Raw genomic sequence first — 12,329 nt, forward strand, 5'->3', positions numbered from 1 at the left:
AGCCAATCCCTGCCAGAACTACATTACCCATCCTCCCTAGCACCAAACAATTTCCTGGGCCTTTTCCTATCCTTGTCATGGCCCCGTACCCTCAACGCCTTCCTCGTTCTATTACGGGGCCCCCAGAGCATCATACTACTGCATCCTTCTGACTTTAAAGAAGCATTTTATAAATAAACAGGTATTTCCAACAATGTTGGTGATTTATGGAAAAGGTCCTAAAGGGACAACAATTTTTGGAGTCCAAATTGACACCTTTCTGTATATACTGTACCTTTCTAGACCTGACTCCTGCATTCTTCCAAGATGTTGTTACCTATGTCCCTAAAAGAGCTTTTCCTACTTGTCTATGTTTTGTGTATGTCCTGTTTCTTTACAGGATTAGTCTCCTACTGCTCATTCTAGGCCGTCCAAGGCCTAAACCACCTCTTTAAGGTGGCAGCACTCAGACTAAAAGCCCAAGGGACCAGCAGCCGTCAAGCAGCAAAGGCTGTTCTGCTAGGGTTCTCTGTATCAGATCCAGGTTGCTTTGACAAGTGTTCCATACAGCATTTCAGGGTACTATCAGCAGTCAGAAAGGTTTTAGTTGTTAGATGGAGCACGCAGGGCTGCTTATTCAGTAAAAAATATATATCCTTTATTTGATCAATCCATTAAAAACATGTAGAAATATAACCCCCCAGCTTAACGCGTTTCATGGCTCTTGCCACTTCATCAGAAGCTACACTATCACCAGTCAACCAGACATCACACTACTAAATCTTCTGCTTTTAAAGAATTTTTTTTTCCAAAAAGGAGATAATGTTGTCACTTTATATAAAGGGTCCTTAAGGTTATGGCTCATAACAATATTTGGAGTCCAAATGTCATCCAGATACCTAAGATCACCTTTAACTTCCCCTAAACAGAAGTTAGGCAGGTTATATATAGGCATTATGGTTGAACGTGATGGACATATGTCTTTTTTCAACCTAACTTACTATGTTACTATGTTATTATGTTACTATGTCTATGGCAATTGTGTCAAAGCATCAGCATGTGCATTTTTTATGTGATCCCCACCTAAAAATTCCCACAAACAAATTCTCAGGTCTGAATTGTGTGAAAATCATCAGCTTCAGGCTTTTCCCATGGTTCCCATAGATATCAGTGAGAGGACATTTGCACGTTGCATTTTGAAGGTGGAAAAACCACAGCAGGCAAAACCACTAAAGGCACAACGTGTGCCCAAAGCCTTAGCTCTATGAAGGCCTCTTTGGTCATGACCTGTTGTTTTGCATTAGAAGCTGAGAGAAGAAGAAGACATTTATTTTTGCTCTAGTACAGAAGCATATCAAAAGCATTTGTGAGCACCTCCCCCTCGACCTATGCCTGTCTCAATAAATAAATACTTACCCGTGCTTACATTTACTGGGAACATGCAATATTATTTCTAACAGCATTTGAGTAGAAACGTAACTGTTCCCCTTGCGGCTTAGAATTGGGAGATTAAATGTTCATTAGGTGCTCAGTAAAAGGAGGCTCAGAAACTCTACCTCTCAGTCAATATCAGGACTTTGGTGTGTAAATTGCGGTGGCATTCCTCAGGCTTAACCACTTGAGTGAATTTCCTGATTTCTTCTTTTTTTTCCCTGGGACGCTTAATTTCCTGTTAGCTTCAGATTTTTGCCTAATTTGAGACAGAGCGTCCACTATAAATGGGTTTGTATGTTGGAAATTGGGAAAATAAGCTGGCGATTGGTTGATTGTTTGTCTGAAGATGAAAGACACCAGAGCCTGTTCCTGATACAGACAATAATGCTATCTTTATTCCCTGCTACACTGCTAACCTTTGTATAGAGCCGTACACGCGCTTCCTAAACCAGCACTGCTAATGAACCATTTTCTTTCCATGGAAAAAAAAAACCCCTGTATGTTATTTTATAAATAGCAAACAAAAATGGTTACTTAACCTATTTACCCAGTGTTTGGATCTTCAGGGGTGTTGTAGTATTTTATAAACATCTCATTTTCCAAGAATTATACAGTTTAAAAATACGTTACGTGCCATTACTCCACTTTCTCTTCCACAGGGTCCATTGCGACTCTGAGTAACATGAAAAGGTTTATATTTGGGTTGGAAAACAAATGACGAACATGGAGAAGTGCAGATAAGCACTGGAGAAAACAGATTATTTTTTTTTAGCTTGAGGCACGTATAGAGTATTTCAGCTGGTTGAGAAACGCTCTATACCCTTCTGTTGCCTGGCACTGACATGAAAGGAAACCACCTGTTGTATTTGGGGGTGCAATATAAGGGCTGTGATTGGCTATTTGGTAGCCCCATGTGACTGCTGGCCTGCAGGAGGCTCTGCTTGGAGTAAAACTTCAAAAACTTGTCTCAGGGTCAGAAACGTATAAATGGCACCTACTTTGAGGCCACTGGGAGTAACATCAAAGGGGTTGGTGAGCAACATGTTGCCCCCGAGCCACTGGTTGGGGATCACTGAGTTAGATACTAGTTGGTACAGAAAGGTTATACATGACCCTCACTAGAAACTAACCATGGAGACTAAATTATCCTGATGTTATATGGATACATGAGGGTTGATTCACTAAGGTGCAATAACGCATATCGCATGCTTTTATGCTTTAAAATTGACGCGGAAAAAAAACGCACAATTCGCTAAAGTTTTGTTGCATGCGTTAAGTTGCATATCGCATGCGTTAAATAGCACGCAACCAAATGCGTTAATTTTAACGCATTGCATAAATTAGCAAATGAAAAGAATAGTAACGCATGATTCACAAATACATATGAAGCGTTAAATGCGCTAAATATCGCATTTGTCTGTGCGAAAATGAACCCCTACTTGGGGCAGGCGGTAATTATAGAAAAGTACAGTTAATGAGCTTTTGGCAACACAATATGGACTTTGCAGTGGGATTTATTCAAGTCTGTGTTGGCCCCAGAGTGACGCAGCCGCCAGTTTGCAGGGAAATGGGCATTTTCATAAAAGTACTTTAACAAGCGTAATGCTGTGTATGGCTAATATGGCGTGCGTGCGACAAGTAGCGCTCGTGCGTTAATTAGCGCGCGGGACAAGTAGCGTGCGTTGCGTCATAAACCGCACGAAAATAGTCTTTGCCACTTAAATAACTCACACAGCATCGCGTCTAAATTAACGCAAGTATGCTTTTAGTGAATCGTGCGTTAAGACGCGAAAAATAAGACGCAATAACATTTTTAACGCATGCTATAAACAGCGCTCGTTTTAACGCACTAGTGAATCAGCCCTATGGTCTGCCTTTACGGTAACTTTTAGTATGTTATAGAATGGCCAATTCTTAGCAACTTTTCGGGTTGGTTTTCATTTTTTATTTCTTATAGTTTTAAAATGTTTTGCCTTTTTCTTCTTCCAGCATTCAAAAGGGGGTCACTGACCCCAGCAGCAAAAACCTTTGCTCCGTGAGGCTACAATTTTATTGTTATTACTACTTTTAATTACTTATCTTTCTATTCAAAAATGTGCCAACATACTGGCACAATGAGCGGCTATTTTATTAGTTGTAACCCGTGTAATGTTTTCATCAGACATCGTCAGATTATCTTTATATTTAACCACTCTCCTATTTATATTCCAGTTTCCCATTTAAACCACTGCCTGGTTGCTAAGGTCATTCCAAACTGGAGAGCTGTTGAAAAAAAAGCTAAATAGTTAAAAAAAAACAAAAAAAAGTGAAGACCAATTGCAAACTGTCTCAGAATATCAAACTCTACATCATTTCAAGGTGAACAACCCCCTTTAAAGTTCTGCTAGAGCTGAATATCTGTGTTGGGTTTTATTATGCCTATATTTCTCCCCTGCCATTAGGGACACAAAGCTCTACTATCACAGTGGTACAGGCTTGAGGCAAGGCTGCAGATAAGTGTTTTTGCATCCATGTCTTCCTGTTGGCTTTGCCTCCCATGGAGAATCAGGAAAAGCTTATAAAGAATGTAGCCCCTCTCTGTCTTCTTCCGTCTACACGGGAAGTTCTGGAGGTCCAGCAGCAGATTTCTGTCATCCAGTATGAGAAGGAAAACCATCATAATTCTCTCAACATAGAATAAGCCTTGAAAAAAACTCCCAGCAAGAGCAATAATCTTGTAAAACATCAGAAGACTAAGGCTAATGCCCCACAGAGAGATTAGTTGCCTGTGGTTTAATCTTGGCTACCGCAGGTGAATCGGCAGTGGAAAAGCATACTCGTTGCTTCATTTTTCCGAAGTTGCAGGAAGAAACATAAGGGTTGATTCACTAAAGTGCGTTAATTATTATCGCATGCTTTTTTGCGTTAAAATAGACGCGACAATTAGCGTGTGATTCACTACAGTATCTTTCAAAAGATCCGCGAAACGGCGAAAAATTTGCCGCACGTCCAAAATTTGACGCAGGCATCAAAAAAGAATAGTCGTGGGGGACAAATTTTTTTGCTGCACGACATTTTCGCCGCTTCGTGGATCTTTTGAAAGATTTGCGAATTTTCCGGCGAAGCAAAACGGAACAGATGCGCTCATCACTAGAGGCTACTATTTATACGCTACTATTTATATGCTACTATTTATATGCTACCATTTATATGCGGCGACTATTTATATGCTACTATTTATATGCTACCATTTATATGTGGCTACTATTTATATGCTACTATTTATATGCTACCATTTATATGTGGCTACTATTTATATGCTACTATTTATATGCTACCATTTATATGTGGCTACTATTTATATGCTACTATTTATATGCTACCATTTATATGTGGCTACTATTTATATGCTACTATTTATATGCTACCATTTATATGCGGCGACTATTTATATGCTACCATTTATATGCTACCATTTATATGCGGCGACTATTTATACGCGGGCATTTATTAGCGCATGTACCGTCCAATACCGCATTCAGTATTGCGCGTAAATTAACGCAAGTATGCTTATAGTGAATTGTGCGTTAAGTTGTGAAAATTTACACGTGATAAAATTTTTACCGCACGCTATAAATAGCGCACGTTTTAACGCACTTTAGTGAATCAACCCTATAGTGTGACAAAAACATTTAGGGTAGATAAGAAAGGTTAGTTGAAGTATCTCAACTGATTTGTTGCTATGGGTTACTAGACCTGCTGGAAACTTTACAACTTTTAGCAAATTGGCCTATATTGTTGAACAGACTGTTTGTGCTTTGAACTGCCAAAGGAGCAGATCTAAAGGTGTTTGGCCCAGGTGCGAATTCATGCATAGGCTTACCTAGGCTATAGTGTGTGATCAGGGGCCCATCTGTGGCGTAATTATATATATACAGCACACTCCGTGGTTACAGGGGGCCCGGATCATGGGGTCTGCTGTACATTAGTCCCTCCTCCCTGGCTCCTTTCCTACCTTAAATATACCAACGCGGTCAGAGCCGGGAGGGGGGGCAGGGGAGGAGGGACTGATCACACTGGTCCCTCCCAAAAGATCTTTCTGCAGAGGACTATAAGTGAGCTGGTACAATGAATGTGACACAATTCCCATTTGGAAAAGGTCGTAGATTGCATCTCATTCACAAAAACATGCATGCACAATAGCGTTCATTTTAATGCATTGCCAGAATTGCGATGTGTGCAACAACTTGGCTCTGGAATTCTGGGGGGAAGCACTGAATTGTGGGAAAAAAACATGGCACTTTCCATCTGAAAGCTGTACTTTGTTAATGAGGCTTATTATCACACCTCTTGTTATAGTGACTGAAAGAGTTCTGTCCCCAGCCAGAATAGCAAGCTGTGTGCTTACATAGCGAGCAGAAAGCATCTTTATTCTATTTATCCACAATGCTGTGAAGCAAAAGATACAGTACAGCCAGGAATGTCGCTTTTCTTGAGGACAAATATAAATAGTACCAATTAAATAAACACACACAGAATGTAATCCTCTTTTAGGCCTCACCCTTTTAACTAAAAGGCTGAGCTTTTTGTTATATTCCCATAGAAGGGTGCGTTACTGGGCTCAGTACGGCTAGGTGTTATTTACTTACATACAGTAGTTATTGCTAGGAGGAGAAGCTGCCATGCTGCATTCCTGCCAAGCTAATACATTATAATGACTCCCCAAGGGGTAAAATTATGATATAATCCTTCTTTAGCTTTAGCAAGCAATAATCTTGGAGGGCTTATTTACAGATATCTGGCGAGCTGATAGGTGCAAAGTTGCATTAATAGTTCCTTACACCCACGGTAGGTGCCGAGAAGTTGTTCTCTTCTCCCTTTCGCCAGTTGGGTATTTAATGGACACATTTATGATAGCAAGTGCAGTGGGCAAAGTGCAAATTGCAAAACTGACCCACAATGCAATTTTTTTTCTCACAGTTAGAGAATCATTGCGGCCAAGTTCTGAGTTGCAGATTATTTAATTCCATCAAAATAAATGCAAATTTGTAGGTAGGAATTGCGTCATTTGCACTTCTCAACGTTAAAATGATATTTGCGTTTGAGTTAGTCGCCTATTGATGCAGCCCGCAGAGGGAACCCTGGAAATACTGCCAGGTAGATAGTAGCGGTAGCTGCAGGGCAGCGCCAGGCCAAGTTCTACTGTGCCCAATAAGATCAGAAAAAACAATATCCTAAATAATAATGATATTGATATGAATAAAAAAGATTTTTGTATATAATAATGAATGCTCCAATTTATAAGAATGGAATCCGTACCAATCCAAATAGTTGGGTCCGGGTGTAAAAACCCCGGACTCTTCACAAGTGCTATTAAGGAACACAGAAGTTAAGCATAGTCAGTACAAGTCAAAATAGCTCACCGGAATCCCTGGGTGGTCCGGGTGCTCGGGGCCCCGAACCTGTAGCTGAGGGGAAAACCAATTTCAAACGCGATGAACACCAAGCGCTCCGGACTCTGGGGTCTCTCTTAAAACCAAATCTCTAAGGCGTTAATGAAACAATAAAGATTTGGTTTTAAGAGAGACCCCAGAGTCCGGAGCGCTACTGTGCCCAATGCCCAATGTGCGGCAATCCCCCCCCTTCCATGCTGTCGGTTGCTCACAAGGTCCCGCTTCCCCCACTTATCCCTTGCAACCCAGGCCCCTGCCGCGCACCCCTTCTTGTTCCCTATGCCATAGCAGGGTCAGACTAGGGGGTACAGGGCCCGCTGGGGCCGCCCCCCAGGGTCCCTGTAGGTGCCCCCGCCAGCTGCGTCCCCCGCAGTCCTAAGGGTCCCCCACTGAACCCCCTAACCACCTGCAGGGGCCCCCGCTGAGCCTCCCTAACCCCCCCGCAGGGGCCCCCACCAGATGTCCTCCCCTGAGCACGTCAGTTTAATGCGTGAGGGGAGAAAAACAGCCGGCCTGGGAGCGCCCCCAAGGGTCGGGTCTGGGCTGCTGGGGCCCACCAGGTTTTTTCCCGGTGGCCCGGTGGCTCAGTCCGACCCTGTGCCGTAGGTATACTTACCGATTCATCAGACAGACTGGGTGGGCACAATGGCAAATAGGGGAAATGATTTGAACTAGAATTCAGTGCCAGCTTACAAACAGGTACCAGTGTGAGAGCCAAAAAATCCATGTTCAAAGGGGCAAACCCATAAATGTAATTAACCGGAGGAACAACTTTCAAGGAATTTACTACACTGGACTTGCCCTACAATTGCTTTTTTTTTTTTAACTCATGTGAACGAGCCCTATTCACTCTCCCTCCTGTACCATAAACGTGACTGCGCCGGGGCACAATGCACGAGCCCGCCATTGTCAGCAGGTTACCACCCATTCTCTGCATTTACAGGAATATTGCAGGAATACTGCTTTTTTGTTTTCTGAAGCTGAAGGCCCCAGGAACCCGACATCTTTGTGTTTTTTCTCACAGTTTTCAAGTGACATTTGACCCACATTTCGGCACGTATTCACAATCGTCCACGTGTGAGTAAGATACGGCAGCCAATACCTATATCTGATTCCAGCCTACTTCCATGCCTCCTTTACCAAAGAGTTCTCTGGTTCTATGCACTTTGCCGATTGTCCCACCACAGGTAGTAGCCAGTGTCGGACTGGCCCATCAGGATACCAGGAAAACTCCCGGGGGGCCCAGGGGTCAGTGGGCCCTCCTGCTCACCCTACCATATGCCTTGTATGCCTATACCATGGCCATTACTCAATTCTATATGAGAAGAAATGGAGGAAAGGATAGATAATAGTATGTAAAAAGAAGTAATTGAGAAATTAAAGAAAGTGAGTGAACAGAGAAGGGGAGATTGGGCCTAAGGTCTAAGGTTTTCTGGTGGGCCCTTGGCACCCCAGTAGTAGCAATGCTCTTTGCATTCCTAAAATGTACAGGGCCATCCTTTTATATATGGCCTATGCAGAGAGAGGCAATAAAAGCTTAAAAAAAAATACCCCCCAGTCTGCTGGTAGACACTTGGGCGGAGCTAACAAAAAGGAAGGGGAACCTCCCACTTCTGTGATTGGCACTGATTGGCAAAGTGAGAGGATCTGTGCCTAGGGCAGCTTAGTATTAAATATGTCCCTGAAAAAGGAGTGGAACTAATCATGCCACGCTATTATCACATTGCTGCATTATTCAGAAGGTGCCAGGGGCAGCAAGGTGCCATAGTCTCACTGACTATCTTTGTCCTTTGCAGAGGATTTTTCGTTGGGTTTAAGAAGCAGTTTGCAGTCTGTGTTGACTATTGTCATGGGTTCACCTTCTCTGCATAGGACATAAGGGGTGCACTTTATACTGCTACACTTGCACCCCCTGCCACCCCAGGAGTGCAACCATACCCTTGTGTAAAGGAAAACTATACCCCCAGAATGAATACTTAACCAACACATCATTTATATCATATTAAGTGACCTATTAAAGAATCTCACCAAACTGGAATATATATATCAGTAAATATTGCCCTTTTACATCCTTTCCCTTGAGCCGCCATTTAGTGATGGGCTGTGTGCTCCCTCAGAGATCAGCTGACAGGAAGTAATGCAGCTCTAACTGTAACAGGAAGTAGTGTGGGAGCAAAAGGCAGAACTCTGCCCATTCATTGGCTGATGGGGCCTAGCATGTATGTGTGCCTTGGCTTGTTTGTGTGCACTGTGAATCCTATGATCCCAGGGGGCGGCCCTTAATTCTTAAATGGCAGTTTTCTATTTAGGATTACCCAATGGCACATACTACTAAAAAAAACAATTTTCATAAAGATGGTTTATTTAGATGAAGCAGGGCTTTACATATGAGCTGTTTATGCAATACATTTATATAGACCTACATTGTTTGGGGGAATAGTATTTCCTGGTACTAATATAACTGTGTCCCTCCATGAGATTAAAAGGGAGGGGGTTCATTATGAGTTTAGAGAATCCCTTTTAAAAGGAAACCTTTGGTTTTCACAGGTTTTTGCTGATCTGTTTGTGCAGCGATAGTGTAATCCTCATAAATGTGCAAAGCAAAACAAGCAGACAATGGCTGCCTACATAAATGCATCACCCATCACAGCCGGGGGAGTACTAACATACCTTACATATTGCTGCAAAGGAAAATTTGCCAAGAATTAACAGTGATTCTTTGTCAGTCATCGGGGGGGGGGTGAGAGGCCTAGCAGAGTACACAATGCAACAGCCCGAAATTTAAACACAGAGCCGCGTGACACACCTATGGTTGTTGTAATTGAGAGATGCAGACATAACTTGACAGCTGCTGAAATATTTCTTTTTGCTGTGGCTCAAGTGCCTGTAGATGGACCTGATAACCCAGAATGTGCTGCAGACGTGACTACAAAGAAGCAAATTCTAAACCTATACATACAGGAAATGTCATGAATCAGCAAAGATACTGCAGGGATGTGGCAATCCAGGGCCCTCTTTAGTTACAATGGGCCACAGGACTAAAGAGACATCCATATTGTTTATATAACCAAGACCTACAACTCCCATCACCCACAATATTGCTTCCCAACCCCTTGGATGTTGCTCTCAGTGCCCCCAAACCAGGTAGTTATTTTTTAATTCCTGACTTGGGGGCAAGTTTTGGTTGAATAAAAACAAGATTTCCTACCAAATAAAGCCCCTGTAAGCTGATAGGGTGCATAGAGGCTGCCTAATAGCCAATCACAGCTCTTATTTGGCTCCTCCATGAACTTCTATGGTGCTTGTGTTGCTCCCCAAGTCTTTTTACATTTGACAGTGGCTCACGAGTAAAAAAGGGTTGGGGATGTCTGTCCTACTGTAACCCTTTGTCCTGCTATCATCTCTTGCCTTTCTGCCACCATCTTGTCCTACTGTAACCCTTTGTCCTGCTATCATCTCTTGCCTTTCTGCCACCATCTTGTCCTACTGTAACCCTTTGTCCTGCTATCATCTCTTGCCTTTCTGCCACCATCTTGTCCTACTGTAACCCTTTGTCCTGCTATCATCTCTTGCCTTTCTGCCCCCATCTTGTCCTACTGCAACCATTATGTCCTGCTGTTGCCTCTTGTCTTGCTGTCACCATCTTTTTCTACTGTAGCCATCTTCTTCTGCTGTCACCAACTTGCTGTTACCATCATATTCTGTAGTAGCCATCTTGTCTTGTTCTAATAGAGCCATTTTGTCCAGCTGTCACATTTTATCTTGCTGTCACCATCTTGTCCTCCAGCATCTGCTATCCACTCTGCCTACCTGAAAATGCTACTCTTTTGGGCCTAATTTAGTGCAGGGCCCATCTCAATCACCATTATTTCTCCTTCCCAAAGACAGCTCTGCAAATCACTAAGATAATTTTATTCTACATAACAAAAGATACTTTCACCCTAATGCAGATAATGGAACACACATAATTGTGTTACTGTACTCTGGATACAGAAAGGGACAATCTGCCTGATTTTTGGGACAATCTGCTCGATGGTCTGAGAAACCAGACAGTTGTAAGTGGAAATCTGCTGCACTAGTGTTTGAAGTGGAGGAGCATATGTCATACAGCTAAATTGTCCGCCAAAGTTTATTGGAAATAGATACCAGAACTGCACTCTGATGAAGCACTTTAGTCAGTCAGGGAGTTTCTCCACGTGCACAATGGGAAAATTGCGAGAGATGAGGGTCTTCTAATTGCCTGCTACACAGATGTTTCTTTTTAAAAGCTCTGGGGTCCAAATTGCTTGAGGCGTGTGAAAATACAGGTTTACACTAAGCTATGAGAGATGCAAAAATATGGTTTATCACTATCCCCACCTATGGGAGTTGGGTTCCATAACCCATAGCAACCGGAGGGCAGCTTTCACTTGTGCAGTCAGAATAATAAAGGTAAACGCTTAAGACAGGCTCCTATACACTACTGGCATTGGGGTGCCCTATGTAGCACTCAACTTTGGTATATCCCCCACTTTGCTGCTAGGCAGGTATTTGGTATGGCCTAGTGACACTTGTGTGATAGTAAAAGCAATGGTTTGTTTCTTGGTACACTAAGAGCCAATTGATCTGGAGATAGTGGTCCTTATGGAGAAGAAGGCTTGTCAGAAATAATTATTGTTTTAACTGAGGGTATAGCAACAGGGCAGATAGTTAGACTATGGCAAGCTGGGCTGTTTCCCGACCTGCATATAAGCACAGGCTGAGAAACAGCCCCACCAATCATGACCGTGCTCTTCTGTGTCCGTACCCAGAGTCACTGCGTCGGCCTGGGTGCAGATTTGGGCACCGATAGATGTAGTGACTCTGGGTTCAGATACAGGAGAAAGCATATGTCCGTGAATCAGCTGAACAAAGGCGAGAATCCAACCCCATGTGGCATTAGCCTTAGCACCCCTATCCAGAATTCAGGATTACTGCATCTCTGGCTAAATGGCAGAGTCCTGCAACCCTTTACAGACTAGTTTCTCATTCACATCATTCCTTCCAATATAATTTCCCAATCACAGCCCCACCTAGGCCAGTTTAGGAGCCAGTTAACCTTCCAGTATGTGTCAGGAGTTGAGAAGAGACCCCCACAGAGAAGGGGAGAACATACAAACTTAATGCAGAACCAACAGCTTATTGCCATAAGGCAACCATTGCACCACTATGTTACATAATGTGCAGAGCTGCCATAGTGGGGAAAGAGGTCAACAAACCTTTAGGAGGCCCTGTAAATTGTGGGAGTGTGTTTGTGAGGTGCAAGCTGGAAGGGGATGCTGGTTGACATGCAAGTTGGTTGAAGGAGCTTTTGAATGTGCTGGATCCTGGGGGTACCTATGCACAGGTCTGCATGTTTCCAGTTGCATAATTGTGGCTTACCTAGAGAAAAAGCAGACTATGTGGCTGCGGGATAGGGCTTGGGTCTGCTTCCTATGAAGGGGGGCCCTCGGGTGACCCACAATG

The sequence above is a fragment of the Xenopus tropicalis genome, chromosome 1, assembly GCF_000004195.4.
Source record: "Xenopus tropicalis strain Nigerian chromosome 1, UCB_Xtro_10.0, whole genome shotgun sequence".
NCBI classification, from domain to species: Eukaryota; Metazoa; Chordata; class Amphibia; order Anura; family Pipidae; genus Xenopus; species Xenopus tropicalis.